The sequence below is a fragment of the Mobula birostris genome, chromosome 10 (genome assembly GCF_030028105.1).
Source record: "Mobula birostris isolate sMobBir1 chromosome 10, sMobBir1.hap1, whole genome shotgun sequence".
Taxonomy (NCBI): domain Eukaryota; kingdom Metazoa; phylum Chordata; class Chondrichthyes; order Myliobatiformes; family Myliobatidae; genus Mobula; species Mobula birostris.
The window spans coordinates 55,343,114-55,369,547 of NC_092379.1; the positions used below are offsets into that span (position 1 = coordinate 55,343,114).

The following is a 26,434-nucleotide window of genomic DNA, read 5'->3' on the forward strand; positions in this document are numbered from 1 at the left end:
GGGGCTTTAAACTAGATTTGCAGGGGGATGGGAACCACAGTACCAGAGCTGACAGTGTGGCTGGGGTGAAAATAAATGATGTTAAAAGTTCAAGCAAATCCACTAATAGAAAGGTTGTTAGTGGTGGTAAAAATCTTCTGAGGTGTATATATTTCAATGCTAGGAGCATTGCGGGGAAGGCGGATGAGTTGAGGGCGTGGATTGACACGTGGAATTATGACGTTGTAGCAATTAGTGAAACTTGGCTACAGGAGGGGCAGGAGGGGCAGGACTGGCAGCTTAATATTCCAGGGTTCCGATGTTTCAGATGTGATCGAGGCAGAGGAATGAAAGGTGGGGAGTGGCATTGCTTATTAGGAAAAATATTACAGCAGTGCTCAGGCAGGACAGATTAGAGGGCTTGTCTACTGAGTCCTTGTGGGTGGAGCTGAGAAACAGGAAAGGTATGGCCACATTAGTGGGATTGTATTACAGACCACCCAATAGTCAAAGAGAATTGGAAGTGCAAATCTGCAGAGAGGTAGCAGGTAACTGCAGGAAACATAAAGTTGTGGTGGTAGGGGATTTTAATTTTCCATATACTGATTGAGTCTCCCATACTGTTAGGGGTCTAGATGGTTTAGAGTTTGTAAAATGTGTTCAGGAAAGTTTTCTAAATCAATATATAGAGGGACCAACTAGAGGGGATGCAATATTGGATCTCCTGTTAGGAAATGAGTTAGGACAAGTGACAGAAGTCTGTGTAGGGGAGCACTTTGGTTCCAGTGATCATAACACCATTAGTTTCAACTTGATCATGGACAAGGATAGATCTGGTCCTAGGGTTGAGGTTCTTAACTGGAAGAAGGCCAAATTTGAAGAAATGAGAAAAGATCTAAAAAGCGTGGATTGGGACAGGTTGTTCTCTGGCATGGATGTGATCGGTAGGTGGGAAGCCTTCAAAGCAGAAATTTTGAGAGTGCAGAATTTGTATGTTCCTGTCAGGATTAAAGGCAAGGTGAATAGGAATAAGGAACCTTGGTTCTTAAGGGATATTGCAACTCTGATACAGAAGAAGAGGGAGTTGTATGATGTGTATAGGAAGCAGGGAGTAAATAAGGTGCTTGAGGAGTATAAGAAGTGCAAGAAAATACTTAAGAAAGAAATCAGGAGGGCTAAAAGAAGACATGAGGTTGCCTTGGCAGTCAAAGTGAAGGATAATCCAAAGAGCTTTTACAGGTATATTAAGAGCAAAAGGATTGTAAGGGATAAAATTGGTCCTCTTGAAGATCAGAGTGGTCGGCTATGTGCGGAACCAAAGGAAATGGGACTAAATGTCTTAGCTGACAAACCAAGTCTCTTTAAACTCTAAATGAAATATAGCTGCTGTCAACTTGCTGGTATATCTTACTCTCGTAACCCTCTCATCTCCATATCTCCATCTGAGATTCGACCAACAGTGGTTGTATCATCAGCAAATTTAATAGATAGCATTTGAGCTATACCTTGCCACACAATTATGTATATAGAGGGAGTAAAGCAGTGGGCTAAGCACACACCCCTGAGGTGAGCCACAATAGGTCAAAGGCAGATGCAATCTCAATGGCTCTTCAGATGGCCACGGATCACAGGGATAGCACAAACGCCTACGTCGAAGTGCTGTTTCACAGATGCTGCTTTCACAGGGACAGCAAAAACATCGAGGTCAAATGCTGTTTCACAGAAGCTGCTATTACAGGTACAGCACAAACGCCTTGTCATAAGGTGGGTGGCGTTGGTGAGCGGACCCAAATGCAAGACACAGACACCGAAGTACTAGGAACAGGACTTGACTAAAGAGCAGGGACAAGAACACAGACTTGGGCTAGGACATTGGCTAGGCAAGCGGGACCAGGACAAGGAACCATAGAACCATAGAAACTACAGCACAGAAACAGGCCTTTTGGCCCTTCTTGGCTGTGCCGAACTATTTTCTGCTTAGTCCCACTGACCTGCACACGGACCATATCCCTCCATACACCTCCCATCCATGTATCTGTCCAATTTATTCTTAAATGTTAAAAAAGAACCCGCATTTACCACCTCGTCTGGCAGCTCATTCCATACTCCCACCACTCTCTGTGAAGAAGCCCCCCCCTAATGTTCCCTTTAAACTTTTCTCCCCTCACCCTTAACCCATGTCCTCTGGTTTTTTTCTCCCCTTGCCTCAGTGGAAAAAGCCTGCTTGCATTCACTCTATCTATACCCATCATAATTTTATATACCTCTATCAAATCTCCCCTCATTCTTCTATGCTCCATGGAATAAAGTCCTAACCTATTCAACCTTTCTCTGTAACTGAGTTTCTCAAGTCCCAGCAACATCATTGTAAACCTTCTCTGCACTTTTTCAACCTTATTTATATCCTTCCTGTAATTTGGTGACCAAAACTGAACACAATACTCCAGATTCGGCCTCACCAATGCCTTATACAACCTCATCATAACATTCCAGCTCTTATACTCAATACTTCGATTAATAAAGGCCAATGTACCAAAAGCTCTCTTTATGACCCTATCTAACCTGTGACGCCACTTTTAGGGAACTTTGTATCTGTATTCCCAGATCCCTCTGTTCCACTGCACTCCTCAGTGCCTTACCATTAACCCTGTATGTTCTACCTTGGTTTGTCCTTCCAACGTGCAATATCTCACACTTGTCTGTACTAAACTCCATCTGCCATTTTTCAGCCCATTTTTCCAGCTGGTCCAAGTCCCTCTGCAGGCTCTGAAAACCTTCCTCACTGTCTACTACACCTCCAATCTTTGTATCATCAGCAAATTTGCTGATCCAATTTACCACATTATCATCCAGATCATTGATATAGATGACGAATAACAATGGACCCAGCACTGATCCCTGTGGCACATCACTAGTCACAGGAACTGGGAACTAGGAACCTGGGCTTGGACTCTGAGACGGAGTCTGGACAAGGACCTAGAATCTGGGTCTTGACTTGGGCTCGGACCCCAGAACTAGGCAAGGATATGACGTGGCTACTGGACTGGACATGGCTTGGGTTCTTTGAGGCGAGGACATGACGAGACTTGGGTTCTTTGAGGCGAGGACATGACGAGGCTTGGGTTCTTTGAGGCGAGGACATGACGAGGCTTGGGTTCTTTGAGGCGAGGACATGACGAGGCTTGGGTTCTTTGAGGCGAGGACATGACGAGGCTTGGGTTCTTTGAGGCGAGGACATGACGAGGCTTGGGTTCTTTGAGGCGAGGACATGACGAGGCTTGGGTTCTTTGAGGCGAGGACATGACGAGGCTTGGGTTCTTTGAGGCGAGGACATGACGAGGCTTGGGTTCTTTGAGGCGAGGACATGACGAGGCTTGGGTTCTTTGAGGCGAGGACATGACGAGGCTTGGGTTCTTTGAGGCGAGGACATGACGAGGCTTGGGTTCTTTGAGGCGAGGACATGACGAGGCTTGGGTTCTTTGAGGCGAGGACATGACGAGGCTTGGGTTCTTTGAGGCGAGGACATGACGAGGCTTGGGATCTTTGAGGCGAGGACATGACGAGGCTTGGGTTCTTTGAGGCGAGGACATGACGAGGCTTGGGTTCTTTGAGGTGAGGACATGACGAGGCTTGGGTTCTTTGAGGTGAGGACATGACGAGGCTTGGGTTCTTCGAGGCGAAGACATGATGAGGCTTGGGTTCAGACTCCGAGCCAAAGACTGGACAGGGATCCTGAACCTGGGTCTTGACTCGGGCTCGGACTCCGGAACTAGGCGAAGACATGACGTGGTCTTGGGAGACAGGGCTAGGCGAGGCTACAGGACAGAACGAGACACTCCTGGGCAAGACAAGGCAACTCCAGTACAGGACGACGGAACTCCAGCACAGGACGATGCACATGGACAGGATGAGAACATGAAGCCTTGAGTTGGTACGTAGGAACAGCCGAGCCTTGGATTTGGGATGACAGGAACCTCAGATCATTGGACTTGGGACGATAAGAATGCAGAACACAGAGCCTTGATCTTGGGAAGGACAGGAGCACAGAGCCTTGATCTTGGGGAGGACAGGAACACAGAGCTGGGACACCTCCTTGGGAACAGGACTTAGGGCCAGGGCTCTACACAGAATGCTGAACACGACCAGACGGTTCCCAACACCAGGTAGCAGCAAACGGTCAGACCTACCTAGCGAAGGTGTGGACACAGAGACAATTTCTTATCTTGACACAGCAAGGCTCCGGTCTCACTCCGGTGGTAGAATTTGACAAAGTTGCAGGCAAGGCTCCAGACATAGGTTGCAGGGCAAGGCTCCAGAAGGAAGGAGAAGGGAAGGGAACAGTACAGCTTCAGGGTAACAGCAAAGATAGCCTGGCTTACCCAATGGAAGCAAGGACAGGAAGGGACAGATCCAACTGTAGCTTAACAACAAAGAAGGCCTGACTTACCCCACAGAGGTGAGGACAGGATACTGACAAGACAAACCAGCAACCACACTCGAACCCAGGGCCACCTATACTCCCAGCCCCAAGACGACCATCAGGTGCTCATGATTAAGGCCAACTGAAATAAGGGACAGCCAGAAGTCCCGGAGTCTGGAGTCCATGAACCGGATCGTGAGCCAGAACACAGACTTCACGGACCGGACCATGACAGTATTTCCCCCCCCCTCCCTCTATGGAATTCTCCGGGCGACCGAACAGGCTCTTCAGGACTAATGACGACCTGGGCGGGTGCGGGGGGTATACAATCAGGAGGAAACTCAGGATGACGAGAGTTAGACGGCAGTGTCTGCGTTGTTGGGTCCATGTATGGCTGGTTCATTCTGTCATACGTGGGGGGCACTGGTGAGCGGACCCAAATGCAAGACACAGACAGTGAAGGACTACGAAGAGGACTTGACTAGAGAGCTGGGACAATAACACAGACTTGGGCTAGGATATTGGCTAGGCAAGCAGGACCTGGACAAGGAACTGGGAACTAGGAGCCTGGACTTGGACTCTGAGCCAGAGACTGGACAAGGACCCAGAATCTGGGTCTTGACTCGGGCTCAGATCCCAGAACTAGGCGAAGATATGGCGTGGCTACAGGACTGGACATGGTTTGGGTTCTTCATGGCTTGGATTCTGCGAGGTGAGGACATGACGAGGCTTGGGTTCTTTGAGGCAAGGACGTGACAAGGCTTGGGTTCTTCGAGGCGAGGACATGGCGAGCCTTGGGTTCAGACTCCAAGCCAGAGACTGGACAAGGAACCAGAACCTGGGTCTTGACTCGGGCTCGGACTCCGGAACTAGGCGAAGTAAGGACATGGACTTGGGAGACAGGACTAGGCGAGGCTACAGGACAGAACAAGAGACTCCTGGGCAAGACGAGGGAACTCTTGCATAGGACAAGGCACATGGACAGGAGGAGAACACGAAAGGTAACGAAGTTGTTTGCTCCATTAAGGATAAACAGAGAGTAGGAGGTGGAGAGTTTCTTAAATGCATCTATTTTAATGCTAGGAGCATTGTACGAAAGGTGAATGAGCTTAGAGCCTGGATTGATAGCCGGAAATATGATGTTGTAGCTATTAGTGAAACGTGGTTGCAGGAGGGGTATGATTGGCAACTAAATATTCAAGGATTTCGTTGCTTCAGGTATGATAGAGTAGGAGGGGCAAGAGGGGGAGGTGTTGCATTGCTTGTCAGAGAAAATATAACGGCGGTGCTCTGCCAGGATAGATTAGTGGACTCGTCTAGAGAGGCTATTTGGGTGGAATTGAGGAATAGGAAAAGTGTAGTGACGCTTATAGGGGTGTATTATAGACCACCTAATGGGAACCGAGAACTGGAGGAGCAAATTTGCAAAGAGATAACAGATATTTGTAGTAAGCACAAGGTTGTGATTGTGGGAGATCTTAATTTTCCACACACAGACTGGGAAGCCAGTAAAAAGGGCTGGGTGGTTTGGAGTTTGTCAAATGTGTGCAAGATAGTTTTTTGGAGCAATACATAGAGGTACCAACTAGAGAAGGGGCAGTGTTGGATCTCTTGTTAGGGAATGAGATAGGGCAGGTGACAGAGGTATGTGTTGGGGAGCACTTTGGGTCCAGTGATCACAATACCATTAGTTTCAATATAAATATGGAGAAGGATAGGACTGGACCTCGGATTGAGATTTTTGATTGGAGAAAGGCTAACTTTGAGGACATGAGAAAGGATTTAGAAGGAGTGGATTGGGACATTTTGTTTTATGGGAAGGATGTAATAGAGAAATGGAGGTCATTTAAAGGTGAAATTTTGAGGGTGCAGGATCTTTGTGTTCCTGTTAGGCTGAAAGGAAAGGTTAAAAGTTTGAGAGAGCCATGGTTTTCAAGGGATGTTGGAAACTTGGTTCGGAAAAAGAGAGGGATCTTCAATAAATATAGGCAGCTTGGAGTTAATGAGGAGCATGAGGAAAATAAAGAATGTAAAAAGAATCTTAAGAAAGAAATTAGAAAAGCTAAAAGAAGATATGAGGCTGCTTTGGCAAGTAAGATGAAAATAAATCCAAAGGGTTTCTACAGTTATGTTAATAGCAAAAGGATAGTGAGGGATAAAATTAGTTCCTTAGAGAATCAGTGTGGACGGCTATGTGCGGAGCCAAAAGAGATGGGGGAAATTTTGAACAATTTCTTTTCTTTGGAATTCACTAAGGAGAAGGATATTGAATGTGTAAGGTAAGGGAAACAAGAAGGGTAGTTATGGAAAGTATGACGATTAAAGAAGAGGATGTACTTGCGCTTTTAAGGAATATAAAAGTGGTTAAGTCTCCAAGTCTGGACAAGATATTCCCTAGGACCTTGAGAGAAGTTAGTGTGGAAATAGCAGGGGCTCGGACAGAAATATTTCAAATGTCATTAGAAGCGGGGATAGTGCCGAAGGATTGTCGTATTGCTAATGTCGTCCCATTGTTTAAAAAGGTTTCTAAGAGTAAACCTAGCAATTATCAGCCTGTGAGTTTGACGTCAGTGGCGGGTAAATTGATGGAAATTATTCTTAGAGATGGTATATATAATTATCTGGATACACAGGGTCTGATTAGGAACAGTCAACATGGATTTGTGCATGGAAGATCACGTTTGACAAATCTTACTGAATTTTTTGATGAGGTTACTAAGAAAGTTGACGAGAGTAAAGCGGTGGATGTTATCTATATGGACTTCAGTAAGGCCTTTGACAAGGTTCCACACGGAAGGTTAGTTAGGAAGGTTCAATCGTTAGGCATTAATATCGAAGTAGTAAAATGGATTCAGCAGCGGCTGGATGGGAGATGCCAGAGAGTAGTGGTGGATAACTGTGTGTCAGATTGGATTTAGGGATAATGGTGCATAGTTCCCTGAAGGTGGAATCTCATGTGGATAGGGTGGTGAAGAAAGCTTTTGGTATGTTGGCCTTTATTAATCAGAGTATTGAGTATAGGAGTTGGGATGTAATGTTGAAATTGTATAAGGCATTGGTAAGGCCAAATTTGGAGTATTGTGTACAGTTCTGGTCACCGAATTATAGGAAAGATGTCAACAAAATTGAGAAAGTACAGAGGAGGTTTACTAAAATATTGCCTGGGTTTCATCTCCTAAGTTACAGAGAAAGGTTGAACAAGTTAGGTCTTCATTCTTTGGAGCATAGAAGGTTGAGGGGGACTTGATAGAGGTGTTCAAAATTATGAGGGGGATTGATAGAGTTGACGTGGATAGGCTTTTTCCATTGAGAATGGGAGAGATTCAAACAAGAGGACATGAGTTGAGAGTTAAAGGACAAAAGTTTAGGGGTAACATGAGGGGGAACTTCTTTACTCAGAGAGTGGTAGCTGTGTGGAACGAGCTTCCAGCAGAAGTGGTTGAGGCAGGTTCGATGTTGTTGTTTAAAGTTAAATTGGATAGATATATGGACAGGAAAGGAATGGAGGGTTATGGGCTGAGTGCAGGTCGGTGGGACTAGGTGAGAGTAAGAGTTTGGCATAGACTAGAAGGGCCAAGATGGCCTGTTTCCGTGCTGTAATTGCCATATGGTTATATGAAGGCATTTGACAGAGTTGAATGGAAATATTTATTCAATGTGCTTGAAAGATTCAACTTTTGCTCCAAATTTATTTCTTGAATTGAATTGATATCTCATTCACCTTTGGCTTCTGTAGTTACCAATAATCAGAGATACCCCTTTTTTAGCCTTTTCAGAGGTACTAGACAGGGTTGTCCGTTGATTTCTTTGTTATTTGATATAGCTTTGGAACCCATGGCAATTGCCTTTTGTGATTCATCCAATATATTTGGAATTACTCGTGGGAAGGAGACGCTTGAGTTATCATTGTATCCAGATGACTTGTTACTAAATATCTCTAACCCAGAGAAATCCATACCAGCAGTTTTATCACTGCTAGCTCAGTTTAGTAGTTTTTCTGGTTATAAACTAAATCTTAATAAGAGTGAGCTTCGTCCATTAAATATGCAAGTTCCAATTTACAGACAATTACCGTTTGAATTAATTACTGATTATTTCACTTATTTGGGTGTCAATATTACTAAAAATTATAAAGATCTATTTAAAGTTAACTTTCTACCCTTAAATGACCATGTTAAACAATTGTTTACTGAATGGTCCCCACTGTCCCTATCATTGATTGGTCAAATTAATGCTATTAAAATGACTGTTTTACCTAAATTTCTGTATTTATTTCAAATGGTACCAATTTTTATCTCTAAATCCTTCCTTGATATTATTGATTCTAAAATTCCTTCATATCTATGGCAGAATAAAAATCCTAGATTGAGTAAGAAATATCTACAGAAATCCAAAAAGGACAGTGGTTTAGCATTGCCGAATTTTAGATTTTATTATTGGACAATTAATATCCGATATTTAATGTTTTGGAGGCAAGATTGGGATGAAACTCATTGTCCACAATGGGTGAACTTGGAGGGTGAGACTGTGCAGCGGTTCTCATTAGTTTCTATTTTAGGACCATCGCTCCCCTTTGCATTAACCAAACTGAATAAACAAATAATTAATTCAATAATTAAACATACAATATGAATATGGCTTCAATTTCACAATTTTTTTGGATTGAATGAATTTATTTTATCTAGTCCTATTATATCTAATATTTTCTTTCAAACTTCTAGAATTGATCAAGCTTTTTCCTTATGGAAAACAAGGGGAATAGCATGCTTTCGTGATTTATCCATGGATAATTGTTTCATGTCATTTGAACAATTATCTAATAAATATAAGTTGCATAGTACACATTTGTTTTTACATTAGATTAGATTATGAGGACACACAGTCCTCTTTTATTGCCATTTAGTAATGCATACGTTAAGAAATGATATAATATTCCTCCAGTGTGATATCACAGAAACACAGGACAGACCAAGACTGAAAAACTGACAAAAACCACATAATTATAACATATAGTTACAACAGTGCAAGCAATACCATAACTTGATGAAGAACAGGACATGGGCACGGTAAAAAATGTTCAAAGTCTCTCAAAAGTCCCACATCTCACGCAGACGGGAGAGGGAAGAAAACTCTCCCTCCCGACTGTGAGTCCGTCCGAAAACTTCGAGTCTCCGACCAGCCCTCTGACACCGAGCACCGAGCACCATCTCTGCTGAGTGCTTCGACCCCGGCTCCTGCTGCCAGCAGCAGGCAAAGCCGAGGATTTTGGGGCCTTCCCTCTGGAGATTCTCGATCGCACAGTAGCAGCGGCAGCGAACCGGGCATTTCAGAGGTTTCTGCAGACGTTCCTCCGTGCTTCTCATGGCTGTCTCCATCAAATCAGAATTGTGCACTGTACCCTATTTAACAGATATGATATCATTTCACCAGAGAGCTGCAAGCGCTGTGTCGCGCTGCCATCTTCTCCTCCCGCCTTTTCTGATATCTGTAGATTAGAAGTTTTTGAATGGTATTTTACCTAACTTTCCAATATTTCACCCAACTAATATTACAGAAAAAATTTTAGGTTTAAATCCCTATCAGAAGTGCTTAATAGCAGTTTTGTATGATTTAATTACGAAAATACATCTAGGTAAATCTGATAAAATAAAAAATGAATGGGAAAGAGAACTTCAGGTATCTTTACCTATAGAGAAATGGGAGAAAATTCTTCAACTAGTTAATACTTCCTCGATGTGTGCTGGACATACACTGATACAATTTAAAATAGTCCATAGGGCTCATATGTCTAAGGATAAATTAGTTCGTTTTTACCGACATATAAATCCTGTGTGTGACAGATGTAATTCTGAGGTGGCCTCTCTGACACCTATGTTTTGGTCTTGCCCTCTTTTAGATAAATATTGGAAAGATATTTTTGATATTATTTCAACAGTTTTGCATATTAATTTAAAACCTCACCTTATTACTACAATTTTTGGATTACCAGTGACAGATGTTGGTTATTTATCTTTCTCAGCTTGCCCTTTGATTGCATTTGTTACACTAATAGCTAAAAGATCCATCTTACTTAAATGGAAAGATTCTGATCCTCCTACTACTTTTCAATGGTTTTCTCAAACTATATTATGTTTAAACCTGGAAAAAACTAGGTGTGGTATGGTTGATTCTTCAGTTAAATATGAAGAAACCTGGAGACCGTTTATTCAACATTTTCATATGATGTAAGTTGTCCCTTTCAGAACCTTTTCTTTTTTAATAATCTTTTGTTTATCTATGGAGGAGCGGAGTTAATGACAAATAATGTTCTCATCCAAAGGAATAGGATATCCCAGTTTTGTTTTTCTTTGTTTTTTTTAGTTTAGGTGTTCTTTATAAAATTCTTTTTTCATGTTCAATTACTTAGAGATTGGGAGACTTGAATTATACATTTTACTCAAATTATGCTTGTATATGTTAACCATTATCAATGTTATACCGATCTCTTTGTATCATTAATATCATTATGTATATTAATCTGAAACTTAATAAAAAGATTGAAAAAGGAAGAGAACATGAAGTCTTGACTTGGTACTCAGGAACAGCCCTGCCTTGGACTTGGGATGACAGGAATCTCAGAACCTTGGATTTGGGATGACAGGAACGCAGAACACAGAACCTTGGTCTTGGGGAGGGCAGGAACACAGAGCCTTGGTCGAGAGCACGGGAACACAGACCCTTGGACTTGAGAGACAGGAACACAGGGACATGGAACACAGAGCCGGGATGCCTCCCTGGAACAGGACTTGGGGCCAGGGCTCTACACAGAATGCTGAACACGACAAGACAGTTCCCAACACTAGGTAACGGCAAAAGGCCGGACCTACCTAGCGAAGGCGTGGACACAGAGATGGTTCCAAGTCAACAATAGACAATTCCTTATCTTGACACAGCAAGGCTCCGGTCTTGCTTCGGTGGTAGAACTTGACAAGGTTGCAGGCAAGGCTCCTGACACAGGTTGCAAGCAAGGCTTCAGAAGGAAGGGGAAGGGAAGGGAACAGTCTAGCCTCAGGGTAACAGCAAAGACAGCCTGGCTTACCCAACGGAGGCAAGGACTGGAAGGGACAGACCCAACCACAGGGTGACAGCCTGACTTACCCCATGGAGGCAAGGACAGGATACTGACAAGACAAACCAGCAACCACGCTTCTTCTTCTTCTTGTGTTGTTTTATGGTGGTTGGCAAACCAGCTTTAAGGTGCATTACCGCCAACCTGCTAGACTGGAGTGTGGATCGTTAGATAAACAGGAGAAGAGAAAAGAATTGCATTCCCTATATCCTATATAATAAACCGGAGACTCCCAAATACTTCATAATATGGATCCGTATTCCTCTTGATTTCCCACTTAAAATGTCTTCTATACCCACATCAGTTTTTTTTTGTTTATTTTAAGTGCTCCCACCATCTTCACTCTTTCTTTTTGACACTTCTGACATTTTATCAAAACATGTTCAACTGTTTCTGGTTGATTACAGTATTCACACAACCCAGTTGGATGTTTCCCTATTCTGTGTAATGTGCAATTAAGATTAGTGTGTCCAATTCTCAAACGACTGATGATCACTTCTGTCTTTCCGTATCCACTCGATAATCTTTTGTATCTGACTTGCCTCTGTATTTTGTACAGTTGTCTCCCTGTTTCACTCTCATCCCAATGCTTCTGCCATGTCTCCTCAATACGTGTTTTAATAACGGTCTTGACTTCCGCTTTGCTAAGAGAGATCTGGACCTCTATTATAGACGATTTGTGCGATTGTTTAGTTATACTATCCACTTTTCATTACCCTCCACTCCACAATGAGCAGGAACCCAAAGAAAGCTGACTTCTACCCCATTTTTGGTCAGTGTATATAACTTGCATAAAATCTCCAATGAAATATCCTGCCTACTTTCTGATTTTCTTGATTTGATCGAGGTTAATGCAGTTAATAACTGTCTGAACAGATTACAGCCTTTTTGATATTATTTTCTTCTATCCAAGATAATGCACTCAATATTGCCATTAATTCTGTTGTATACACTGATAAATGGTTTGATGTTCTTTTCCTGATACTAGTTTTGCACTGAGGAATGTAGACTGCAATACCCGTGTGGCCAGATCTATCCATAAATATTACAAGTTCGTTTCTAAAATGAGAGTCTATATATTCTTGTACTACCAGTTTGATTCCATAGTTAGACTTCTTTTTTAAAAGTTGTTGCTGGTTTCTATCTACTGTATGCATTGTAAAGAGCCATGGAGGAACATCAGATATTGGAACAGCAGGGCTATATTTCATTTTGTGGAGACCATATTTCTGTGCTGCTGCATCCCCGATCCATCCAAAGCTATTATAACTTGACTGATTATGTTCCCAGCAGTCTTTCAATATAGCTTGAGCTGGATGTGAGTAGTTATGTCCCATGATGTTAACCCAGTAATTTAGCATTAGCTTTATTCTTCTAAGTCTTCATGGCATTTCCCCATTTCGACTTGAAGAGCTGATATAGGTGATGTTCTGAATACACCACTACATATCCTGAGGGCCTGAGCTTGCTCAACATCCAGCATTTTTAAATTACTTTCTGCAGCTGACATGTAAGCTACACTTCCATAATCCAATGTAGCCCTCATTAAAGCTTGATAAATATTTAATAGCAATATCCTGTCCGGCAAGACCCCTCAATAAGTTTTTTTTACATTTGTTTATAATTTTCTTGATTTGCTTTTTTCATGTAAGTTTCTCATCAAATAACAAACCAAGGAACCAAATTACCTTTACCTGCTCTAATTTTTGTTCATATAATTTCACAGAAACTGGTTTGTGACTTCTTGAGAAACATATCACTTGCGACTTACTTGTAGACAATTTGAAACCCCATTTATTTGCCCACTCCTCCACTTTATTTATTGCATCTTGCATTTTCCTTTGTATATAAATTAAATTTCTTCCCCTCGCCCATAAAGCCCCATCATCTGCATATAAGAGTTCCCCCACACTCTGTTCAACTTGCGCAAATATGTCATTTATCGCTATGGAAAATAGTAATGGACTGCAGACACTACCTTGTGGTGTTCCGTTTTCAACCAAGTATGTCCTGGAGTACTCTGTTTCCACCTTGACTTGAATTGTTTGACCAAAAAGAAAGTCTAGAACCCAATTATATAATTTTCTTTCCACCCCTAGTTCTTTCAATTTAATTAACACTCCCTCTTTCCAGAGCATATTGTATGCCTTTTCTACGTCAAAAAATACCACCAGGACCATTTCTTTATTTGTTTGAGCCTTCCTAATTTCAGATTCCAAGCTAAGTATTGAATCTACTGTAGTTCTTCCTTTATGAAAACCGCTTTGGTAGGGAGAAATAAGATTTTTTTTTCTAGAAAGTATGTAAGCCTATCAGTGAAGTTAGTGCAATTGGTCTATAATTTGTTGGGTCTAATGAATCTTTACCAGTTTTAATACTGGAACAATAACAGAATGTTTCCATGCAGTTGGTAGTTTACTTATTTCCAATATTTTATTAAACAGTCTCTGTAGAACTAGAAGTGCACTTCTTGATAAATGCTTCAGCATTATACCCCATACTTGATCCTTCCCAGGAGAAGTTGGCCACACATTCATAATGTCTCTTTCTATTTCTGTTATGCTAATAGGTGTATCCAGCACTTCTTCTGATGTTGCTCTTTTGTCCGTATTCCAGAATTTTGCTTAAGCCTCTCCTCCCTTTGCTGTCTAGCCTCGACCGTCAAATTCTCCGAGCTATGTACGTTTACAAAAGTTTTTGCCAATATTGCTACTTTTTCTACATTGTTAATTGCTATTTTGTCCTTACTTTTTAGCACAGGAATCTCTTTACTACTTCTTATACCATTCATTTTCCTTATCATGCCCCATATTTTGGACAGTTGAGTTTCTCTTGCAATTTTGTTACAATACTGTCTCCAAAATGTTCACTTTGCTTGTCTGATTGTTTTCCGAACTCATGCTTGTGCTTTTATATTGTATTAATGTTTCTACCGAATGTTGTCTTTTTAACATTTTAAATGCTCACAATTCCATCATGGAATATTTTTCCTCTTTCCTGTACCTTTACTTTTCAGAATTATTTCTTCTGCTGAATTTGTAATTGTTGTGACAAATTTATCATTCATTTCTTCTAATATCTGATATATTTTCATCTAAAATCTTTCTGCATCTTACTTCACTTCCTTTTTGAAACATCTCCCACTCTACTTTATTTAGTTTCCACCTTGACACGCTAGATCCTATATTTTGTTCTATTTTAACCTGAATCTTTGTGAGTAAGGGATAATGATCACTTCCTACTGTAGTTTGTTTTAATACGTTCCAAGTACTGATTTCTGCTAATTCTCTACTTACAAATGTTAAGTCTATTGCAGTTTATGTGTTTTGGGATATATTATATCTCGTACCTTCTCCATTATTTATACATACCAGTTTTTCATCATCTAGAAATTCTTCTATCACTAATCCGTTTTCATCCACATTTTTACATCCCCATAGTGTACTGTGTCCATTGAAATCCCCACACCATATTATTTTCCCTTGCATCCTACCACCCACTTTATTTAATGTATCTTTGCTTAGTCTTCTACATGGATTATAATAATTTATTATTACCAAGCTTTCTCTGCCTATCCATATTTTGATTATTATTGATTCATACTTCTGCCCTATGTTGACTATATTATATCTTATCCTACTGGCTATAAATATTGCTACCCCTCCACCATTGCTTCTATCCCTCCTAATTGCTGTATATCCTTGTAAACCAAAATCTAATTGTGGTTTCAACCATGTTTCTTGTATGCATAGAATCTGAGGTTTTTCCTCAAGTTCTGATACATATTTCTTAAATTCTTGACCATTTGTGATAAGACTCCTTGCATTCCACTGCAATAATATATATATATATACACACATATACATATATTGCCATACTTTCAAAAAAAGAGATGGCTAGAGCTCTTAAAGATAGTGGAATCAAAGGTTATGGGGATAAGGCAGGAACTGGATACTGATAGTGGATGATCAGCCATGATCATGGTGCTGGCTCAAAGGGCTGAATGGCCTACTCCTGCACCTATTGTCTATTATTGCCATTAAGATCCAGCCTCCCCTGCCTGTGAACTGTTTGATCCTCCATTCAGCGTTTTTTCAACTGCTTCCCTGTAATACCAAGATATTTTTCTGCAGACTTGACTATAATTTTAATTTTTTCTGTTCTTTTGTCTGTTTGCACTGAACAGTTAATTGCATCTACCATAACCAGTACAAAATCTTTTCTATTCATTATTAGTCTGTCCTTATTTATCATATTACAGCCCTCACAGTTCACCGGTTTATTATTCCCTGTATTTGTTTGCTTAGAAGCTTCCTCCTTTTCAGCAAAAGCTTTCACTGCCTTGGCGCAACTAATCCCTTGAGTTACTTTAACATATTGTATCTCAGCTGCCTTCTTGTTAATAATGCACCCTCGATAAACTGCACTGTGTTCCTCACCACAACTGCAACATTTCAGCCTAGCTCCTGCCTCACGCTTCCCATGTTCATGTTCTCCAGCGCATCTCCCACATCTTTGTTTCCCTCTGCAGACTGCCACAATATGCCCAAATTTCTGACATTTAAAACATTTTAAAGGCAGTGGTATATATATTCTGACCTCATAACACATATGCCCTAAATAAACTTAAGTCAAAATTAATCATCACCAATAAACTATCACACTTTTTTCTGTCTCTTGTATCTTTCAAACATTTGGGCTCAATAATTTTTGCTCCTTTTATGTTCTGTTTAATCTCATCCAAGGTAACTTCTGTTGGTATCCCCAAAATAACTCCTCTAGTGCACTTTCTATTGTCAAGTATTGAGCATTGTACTTTTTTGCCATCTATTTTATTTAATCTTATCAATTTGTCTTGCTGAGCACTATCCTGACAAATCACTAATAGCGATCTATTTCATAATACCTTGACTCTTTTGACTTCACCTGTAAGTTTGCTGATTACCCTCATCAAATGAATCAGGTTCCAATCCCGAAAAGATGCCCCATCTTCACTCAGTTTTATAATTGCTTGAATCTCATATTCTTTCCATTCTTTTGCTATCCTTTTTCAATCATCCCCAACCCCTCAGAATTTGACTGCTCATACCTCTGTTTTCCTTTCTTACTCTTTACACTCCATTCCTCTTTCCCACTACCTTCCATCTCTAACTCACTTCCCAAATTTTCACTTCCTCCTGCCATCCTCTATCCATTCACAGGCTAGTTGCTTAGCCAACCACCAGCATCCTCCAAAACACCAGCAAAAATCCAAAGCAAAACACTGCAGGCAGAACTCCAGTCATCTCTCAAACTCCCACTCCCCTTAGAACTCCAACCCAGCAACCACACTCAAACCCAGGGACACTTATATTCCCAACCCCAAGACAAACATCAGGTGCCTATGGTTAAGCCCAACTGAAACAAGGGACAGCCAGAAGACCCGGAGTCTAGAATACACGGACCGGACCACGAACCGGAACACGGACTACACGGACCGGACCATGACACGCCTATGTCAAGATGCTGTTTCACAGATGCTGCTATCAAGAGGACAGCACAAACGCCTATGTCAAGATGCTCTTATCACAGGGACAGCACAAACGCAGACATCAAGATGATGTTTTACAAATGCTGCTATCACAGACACAGACACAGTCAGGATGCTGTTACACAGATGCTGCTGTCACAAGGACAGCACAATCACCTATGTCAAGATGCTGTTTCAGATGGACAGTACAAATGCAACACTCACAACACACTGGAGGAACTCAGCATCCGTGGAAACGATCAGTCAACGTTTCGGGCCGGAACTCTTTGACAGGACTGAAGAGGGAAGGGGCAGAGGCCCTATAAAGAAGGTGGGGGGAGGGTGGGAAGGAGAAGGCTGGTAGGTTCCAGGTGAAAAACCAGTAAGGGGAAAGATAAAGGGGTGGGGGAGAGGAAGCAGGGAGGGGATAGGCAGGAAAGGTGAAGAAGGGGTAAGGGAAAACACAATGGGTAGTAGAGGAGGTGGAACCATGAGGGAGGTGATAGGCAGCTGAGGGAGGGGGCAGAGTGAAATAGGGATAGAGGAAGGGAGGGGGAGGGAATTACCAGAGGTTGGAGAATTCAATGTTCATACCAAGGGGCTGGAGACTACCCAGACGGTATATGAGGTGTTGCTCCTCCAACCTGAGTTTAGCCTCATCATGGCAGTAGAGGAGGCCATGTATGGACATATCCAAATGGGAATATGAAGCAGAGTTGAAGTGGGTGGCAAATGGGAGATCCATTTTGTCACCCATAGTTCAGTCCCTCCCCACCTACATCCAGGATACATCCCATGCCCTCCACCTCTTCAATAACTTCCAGTTCCCCGGTCCTGACCGCTTCATTTTCACTATGGATGTCCAATCCTTATACACTTCCATTCCCCATAAAGATGGCCTCAAAGCCCTCCACTACTTTCTGGACAGTAGACCTCACCAGTTCTCCACCACCACTACCCTCTTCCGGTTGGCGGAACTGGTACTCACACTTAATAACTTCTCTTTTGGTTCTTTCCACTTTCTTCAGACCAAGGGTGTAGCTATGGGCACGCGCATGGGCCCCAGCTATGCCTGCCTCTTCGCGGGTTATGTGGAACAGTCTGTGCTCCAAACCTATTCTGGTACTGCTCCCCAACTTTTCCTTCGCTATATTGACGACTACATTGGTGCTGCTTCCTGCACCCATGCTGAGCTTGTCAATTTCATCTACTTTATTTCAAACTTCAACCCAGCCCTTAAATTCACTTGGTCCATCTAGGACACTTCTCTCCCCTTTCTTGATCTCTCAGTCTCCATCTCTGGAAACAGACTGTCCACTGACATCTTTTATAAGCCCACTGACTCTCATAACTACCTCAACTATACCTCTTCCCACCCTGCAACATGCAAAAATGCCATTCCCTATTCCCAGTTCCTCCGTCTCCACTGCACCTGCTCCCAAGATGAGGCTTTCCATTCTAGGACACCTCAAATGTCCTCTTTCACAGATGCTACTATCACAAGGTCAGCACAAATACATGTGTCAAGATGCTGTTTCATACATGCTACTATCACAAGGTCAGCACAAATGCCTGTGTCAAGATGCTGTTTCACAGAACCTGCTGTCACACGGACAGCATAAACGACTATGTCATAATGTTGGTTCACAGATGCTGCTGTTACTGGGGCAGCACAAACACCTATGTCAAGAAATTGTTTCACAGAACCTGCTATCACAGGGACAGCACAAACGCAGATGTCAAGATAATGTTTTACAAATGCTGCTTTCACAGGGATAGCACAAACACAAATGTCAAGATGCTCTTATCACAGGGACAGCACAAACGCAGATGTCAAGATAATGTTTTGGTCAACAGGTCAACGGCAGATGCCATCTCTCTGGCTCTACATTCCTCCTTAGGACACCTGGAGAATAAAGACACATACGTAAGACTCTTTTTCATTGACTACAGCTCTGCCTTTAATACCATCACTCCAAATAAACTGATTCCTAGGCTCCGGAACCTGGGCCTTAGCACTCAGATCTGCAGCTGGATCTTCATCTTCCTCACAGACAGGACCCAGGCTGTAAAAACAGGGCACAATCTCTCCTCTACAATCACTCTGAGCACCTGTGTCCTACAAGACTGTGTACTCAGCACCCTGCTGTACTCACTGTACGCCCATGATTGTGTAGTCAAGTTTCCATCGAACTCAATATATAAGTTTGCTGATGACACAACAATTGTAGGCCTTATTTTGGGTAATGATGAGATGGAGTACAGAGAGGAAATTAAGAACCTGGTGGCATGGTGTGAAGACAATAACCTATCCCTCAACGTCAGCAAGACGAAGGAATTGGTTGTTGACTTCAGAAGGAGTAGTGGACCGCACGACCCAACTTAGATCAGTGGTGCACAAGTGGAACAGGTCAAAAGCTTTAAGTTCCTAGGGGTCAATATCACAAATGACCTGACTTGGTCCAACCAAGCAGAGTCCACTGCCAAGAAGGCCCACCAGCACCTTTACTTCCTGAGAAAACTGAAGAAATTTGGCCTGTCCCCTAAAACCCTCACTAATTTTTATAGATGCACCGTAGAAAGCATTCTTCTGGGTGCATCACAACCTGGTATGGAAGTTGTCCTGTCCAAGACTGGAAGAAGCTGCAGAAGATCGTTAACACGGCACAGCACATCACACAAACCAATCTTCCGTCCTTGGACTCACTTTACACCGCACGCTGTCGGAGTAGTGCTGCCAGGATAATCAAGGACACGACCCACCCAGCCAACACACTTTTCATCCCTCTTCCCTCCGGGGGAAGGCTCAGGAGCTTGAAGACTCATACGGCCAGATTTGGGAACAGCTTCTTTCCAAATGTGATAAGACTGCTGAACGGATCCTGACCCGAATCTGGGCCGTACCCTCCAAATATCTGGACCTGCCTCTCGGTTTTTTTGCACTACCTTACTTTCCATTTTCCTATTTTCTTTTTATGATTTATAATTTAAATTTTTAATATTTACTAATTTTTACTATTTTTAATATTTAATATTTGTAATCCAGGGAGTGGGAAGCGCAGAATCAAATATCGCTGTGATGATTGTACGTTCTAGTACCAATGGTTTGCCGACAATAAAGTATAAAGTAAAGTAAAGTAAATTGAACCCGGATCACAGACTCCGACTCCTAATTCAGAAGAAATTAGAGCCGGATCATGGACTCCTACTCCTAATTCTAAAGAAATTAAACCCAGATCATGGACTCCGTCTCCTTATTCTAATGAAATCGGACCCGGAACGTGGACTCCTACTCCTAATTCTGAAGAAATTAGACCCAGATCATGGATTGCTACTCCTAATTCTGATGAAATCAGACACAAAAAATGAACACCAACCCCTAATTCTGATGGAAGCAGACCCGGATCACGGACTCCTGCTCCTAACTCTAAGGAAGTTAGACATGGATCATGGATTCCTACTCCTAATTCAGATCATGGATTCTGACTACGGATTCTAAAAAAATTAGACCTGGATCACAGACTCTGACTTCTAATTCTAATGAAATCAGACCCGGATCACGGACTTGTACCCCTAATACTAAAGAAATTAGACTTGGATCACGGACTCCTACTCCTAATTCTGATGAAATCAGATCCGGATCACGGACTCCAACACCTAATTTCAAAGAGATTATACCTGGATCCGAAGCCAAATTCTAAATAAAATAGACCCAGATCAACAAATCCAACTCCTCATTCTGAAGAAATTAGACCCAGACCACGGACTCCTACTCCTAATTCTGATGAAATCAGACAAAGAAAACTGACACCGACCCCTAATTCTGATGAAAACAGACCCGGATCACAGACTGCAGCTCCTAATTCTAGGAAGTTAGACACGGATCACAGATTCAGATTCCTAATTCAGAAAAAATTAGACCATGATCAAGGACTCCGACTACGAACTCTAAAGAAATTAGACCCGGATCAGAGACTCCCACTCCTAATTCTGGAAAAATTGGACATGGATCACAGACTCCTACTCCCAATTCTAATGAAATTAGAGCCGCATCACGGACTACTACTCCTAATTCTGATGAAATCAGAACCCAATCAGGGACTCCAACTCCTAATTCTAAAGAAATTAGTCCCGGATCACAGACCCCGACACCTAATTCCAGTGAAATTAGACCCGGATCATGCTTCCGACTCCTAACTCTAAAGAAACTAAACCCGGATCACGGACTCCGACTCCTAAATCTGATGAAATCAGACCCAGATCACGGATTCCATCACCTAATTCAAAAGAAATCAGACCCGGATCACAGACTCCGTTTCTTAATTCTGATTAAGTCAGATCCAGGTCATGGACTCCTACTGATAATCCTAAGGAAATTAGACACGGATCACAGAATCCTACTCACAATTCAAAAGGTATTAGACCCAGATCACCGACTCCTATTTCCAGTGAAATTAGACCCAGAAAATGGTCTCCGACTCCTAATTCTGATGAAAACAGACCCGGATCATGGACTCCGGCTCCTACCTCTAAGGAAATTAGACACATATCATGGATTTCAACTCCTAATTTGGAAGAAGTTACACCATGATCACAGACTCTGATTACGGATTCTAAAGAAATTAGACACGGATCACGGACTTCCACTCCTAATTCTAGAAAAATTGGACCCGGATCACAGACTCCTACTCTTAATTCTAATGAAATTAAAGCCACATCACGGACTACTACTTCTAATTCTGATGAAATCAGAAACGGATCATGTACTCACACTCCTAATTCTATAGAAATTAGACCCGGATCACGGACTCTGACTCCTAATTCTGATGAAAACAGACCCGGATCATGGACTCCTGCTCCTAACTCGAAGGAAATTAGACACGGATCGTGGATTCCTACTCCTAATTCAGAAGAAATTAGACCATGATGACGAACTCCGACTCCTATTTCTCATGAAATCAGACCTGGATCAAGGACACCGACTCCTAATTCTAAAGAAATTAGATCTGGATCATGGATAACTGCTTCGAGTTCTGATGGAATCAGACCTGGATCACGGACTCCTACTCCTAACACTAAAGAAATTAGATTCAGTTCACAGACTCCTACTCCTAATTCTGATGAAATCAGACCCAGTTCACAGACTCCAACACCTAATTCCAACGAAATTATACCCGGATCACTGACTGTGAAGCCAAATTCTAAATAAAATAGACCCGGATCAGCGAATCCAAATCCTCATTCTGAAGAAATTAGACCAGGATCACAGACTCCGACTCCTAATTCCAGTGAAATTAGACCCGGATCACACTTCCGACTCCTAACTCTATAGAAATTAAACCCGGATCACGGACTCCGACTGCTAATTCTGAAGAAATCGTATCCGGATAATGGACTCCAACTCCTAATTCTAAAGAAATCAGATCTGGGTCACAGACTCCTACTGCTAATTCTAAAGAAATTTGACCCAGATCATGGACACCTACTCAGATTTCTGATGAAATCAGACGAAGAAAATGGACACTGTCCCCTAATTCTGATGAAAACAGACCCGGATCACGGACTACTGCTCCTAACTCGAAGGAAGTTAGACACAGATCACAGATTCAAACTCCTAATTTGGAAGAAGTTAGACCATGATTAAGGATTCCGACTACGGATTCTAAAGAAATTAGACCTGGATCACGGACTCCCACTCCTAATTCGAGAAAAATTGGACCCGGATCACAGACTCCTACTCCCAATTCTAATGAAATTACAGCTGCATCACAGACTACTGTTACATGCTCAAGGAGATTTGTTTTTTTTTGTGAGAATGCTGTTATGGTCTTTTAGAGGTCACCCGATGTGATTTTCCCTCCGATGTGAGGTCACTGATGACATGTGCCCCGGACTATATAAGGGTCGACTCAGGTGACGCAGTAGGGATTTTGAGTTTGTAGATTTCCAGGTAGAATGTGTTGTGCCTCCATTTCTGTTGCGTGTTTGTTTTTGTGACGCAGTTTCATTTTTAAAACGGAAGGTGCGTTCTCTTACAAGATTTGTATTATTGAACTGGGAATTTGTGGCTGGAAGTGCCAATTTACTCAATTCCGACAGTTTTGAAGGGAGAGTGAAGAATTCATCGAAGTGAAGGATCAAGAGAAGTCGGCATCGGTTGGCAGTTTAATAAAGGATCGACCTTATTGAGTCTTCGTTGAAGAGAAGTTGCATTGAGATAACTCTTGTAAAAGCCCAATGAGTTCATGTAAAAAGGCTCTCTCTCTAAAAGGAATTTAAGGTCAGTTGATTAAACTGTTTATTTTTGGCATCTGGAACCCTGTGGACAGAACCGGCAGTAAAGGTGTGTCGGTGAAGAAATCGTTCTCCAGAGAAGTCTCTACCAATTGAATGTGTAAAACTGTTGGACTTTCGAAGTTATCGCTTTAAGAACTATATCTGACTTTATTGCTTTAAGAACTGTTTTCAGCATTTAACGCTTTAAGAACCAGAGCCGGGTGGAGTTGATGAACGACTGCGTACCTGTTTAACCTCCGGTTAAAGTTTTCCTTTGTTTTTTTTTCCTTATCGTTTATACGTGTTTAATAAATGTTTGGTTGTTTTTATAAAACCTGTCTCGATTAATATTCATTGTTGCTGGTTATGTAACGTAATTTTGTGGGGGCTCATCCGGGATATGTTCCGATTTTGAGCTTAAGTGCTGGTAATTGCCATTTTGACTTGGTAAAAGGGAATAAACGATTTTTTTTTTGGTTTGATTGGTGTGTGTGTGTGTGTGTTGTATTCGGCAGCAATGGATATTGACGAGTTTTTGAAGACGCCCGACTCAGGATTTTTAGAGACTGCGAGAAAACCTGTGGTATTAGAGATTGCTAAGAAGTTGGATATTAAAAGAATTACGAGAAAGTCTACCAAGGCTTTCATACAAAGAAAAATTGCTGAACATTATATTAATTTAGAATATTTTGAGCAGGAGGTGTTAGATAAGTTTCCAATGAGTAATCTAGAAATGCAGTTGCATCTTGAACAACCCACATCAAAGTTGCTGGTGAATGCAGCAGGCCAGGCAGCATCTCTAGGAAGAGGTACAGTCGGTGTTTCAGGCCGAGACCCTTCGTCAGGACTAACTGAAGGAAGAGTTAGTAAGAGATTTAGAAGTGGGAGGGGGAGAGGGAGATCCAAAATGATAGGAGATGACAGGAGGGGGAGGGATGGATCCAAGAGCTGGACAGGTGATTGGCAAAGGGGATACGAGAGGATCATGGGATAGGAGGTCCGAGAAGAAAGACAAGGTGAGGGGGGAACCCAGAGGATAGGCGAGGGGTATAGTCAGAGGGACAGAGGGAGAAAGTGTAAGGGCATGTGTAGCACTTGTGTAGCACTTGTAAGCGCTCCCTCCTGGCACTTATCCTTGTAAGAGCTCCCTCCTGGCACTTATCCTTGTCAGTGGAACAAGTGCTACACATGCCCTTACACTTCCTCCCTTACCACCATTCGGGGCCCCAAACAGTCCTTCCAGGTGAGGCGACACTTCACCTGTGAGTCGACTGGGGTGATATACTGCGTCCGGTGCTCCCGATGTGGCCTTTTATATATTGGCGAGACCCGACTCAGACTGAGAGACTGCTTTGCTGAACACCTACGCTCTGTCTGCCAGAGAAAGCAGGATCTCCCAGTGGCCACACATTTTAATTCCACATCCCATTCCCATTCTGACATGTCTATCCACGGCCTCCTCTACTGTCAAGATGAAGCCACACTCAGGTTGGAGGAACAACACCTTATATTCCGTCTGGGTAGCCTCCAACCTGATGGCATGAACATCGACTTCTCTAACTTCCTTTAATGCCCCACCTCCCCCTCATACCCCATCTGTTATTTAATTTTATACACACATTCTTTCTCTCACTCTCCTTTTTCTCCCTCTGTCCCTCTGACTATACCCCTTGCCCATCCTCTGGGGTCCCCCCCCCCGTCTTTCTTCCCGGACCTCCTGTCCCATGATCCTCTCGTATCCCCTTTGCCAATCACCTGTCCATCTCTTGGCTCCATCCCTCCCCCTCCTGTCTTCTCCTATCATTTTGGATCTCCCCCTCCCCTTCCCACTTTCAAATCTCTTACTAACTCTTCCTTCAGTTAGTCCAGATGAAGGGTCTCGGCCTGAAACATCGACTGTACCTCTTCCTAGAGATGCTGCCTGGCCTGCTGCGTTCACCAGCAACTTTGATGTGTGTTGCTTGAATTTCCAGCATCTGCAGAATTCCTGTTGTTTGCATCTTGAACAGTTAAAGTTTGAAAGATTTAAAGTGGAAATGAGAGAAGGAGAAGCTGAAAACCAGAGGAAATTTGAGCTAGAGATGGAGAAAATAAGGTCTGGGAATCAGTCTTCTGGTTCTACAAAATAATTTATTGCTAGTTGTGAGGTTGTTTTGGCTCCTCCATTTCATGAAGCTGATGTGGATGCATATTTTCAGCATTTTGAAACAGTTGCTCTGAGTTTAAAGTGGCCGAAGGACCAATGGCCAGTGATGTTACAGAGTGTAATTAAAGGCAAGGCACAACAGGTTTATACAGCTTTAAATACTGAGCAAGCACTGAATTATCATATTATTAAAGAGAATATATTAAAAGCATATGAGATGGTTCCGGAAGCATATAGAGAAAGATTTAGAAGTTTAAAGAAATCAGTGGAAAAAACTTATGTGGAATTTGCCTATGAGAAATCTGTGTGGTTTGAGAGATGGGTTTCCTCTAAAAATGTGAATGGGGAGTACAATAAATTGAAAGAGCTGATTTTGCAGGAGGAATTTAAAAGAAGCTTTCTTGTTGAAGTGAGAACATACTTAAATGAACTGGACATTGCTACATTGCAGGAGATTGCTAAATTGGCTGCTGAATATGTTTTAATTCACAAGAATAAATTTTCTCCAGGTAAAATTTTTACAAGGAAAACTAGCACAGAGAGTCAAGGTAAACCAGACATTAAATTTGAAGTTAGTGAGAAAAGTAAGGATGAAGGGAGACATGTGAAGGAAAGACTTTTTGGTATTATTTGTAATTATTGTAAGAAACCTGGACATGTAGCAGCTAATTGCTTCCGATTGAAACAGAAAGAGAAAGAAGTGGCTCCAGATGCTTGTGTGCAGCATATTGGAACACTTGTAAAATCACAGGGTTTAGAAAATATTAATGAAGATGTGTCAGAGTCTGACCAAGTTAAAAAGGGATATGAAGCTTTTATAACAGAAGGATTTGTATCTTTGAAAGAAGGATCCAATGCAGTACTGATAAGGATACTTAGAGATACTGGAGCTTCACAATCACTAATATTAGATAGTGTGCTAAGGTTTAGTGATGAGTCTGACAGTGATGAGGTAAATTATATAAGAGGAGTAGGAAGTGCCCTTATGCCAGTACA

The 26,434-nt window shown here is 42.1% G+C and overlaps 1 protein-coding gene across 3 annotated transcripts in view; it reads right to left on the reverse strand.

Annotated features, from left to right (window-relative positions):
* The window catches only part of LOC140204056 (syntaxin-3-like), a 131,453-nt gene that overhangs the window by 50,524 nt on the left and 54,495 nt on the right, over positions 1-26,434 (reverse strand). Inside the window, exon 3 of one of the 3 annotated variants that reach the window (XM_072270308.1) lies at positions 9,865-9,884. The exons of the other annotated variants lie outside the window; for them this stretch is intronic. The gene's annotated coding sequence lies outside the window, so the exon portion shown is untranslated. Of the gene's footprint in view, positions 1-9,864; positions 9,885-26,434 lie in introns of those variants that run through there. 3 annotated transcript variants of the gene reach the window in all.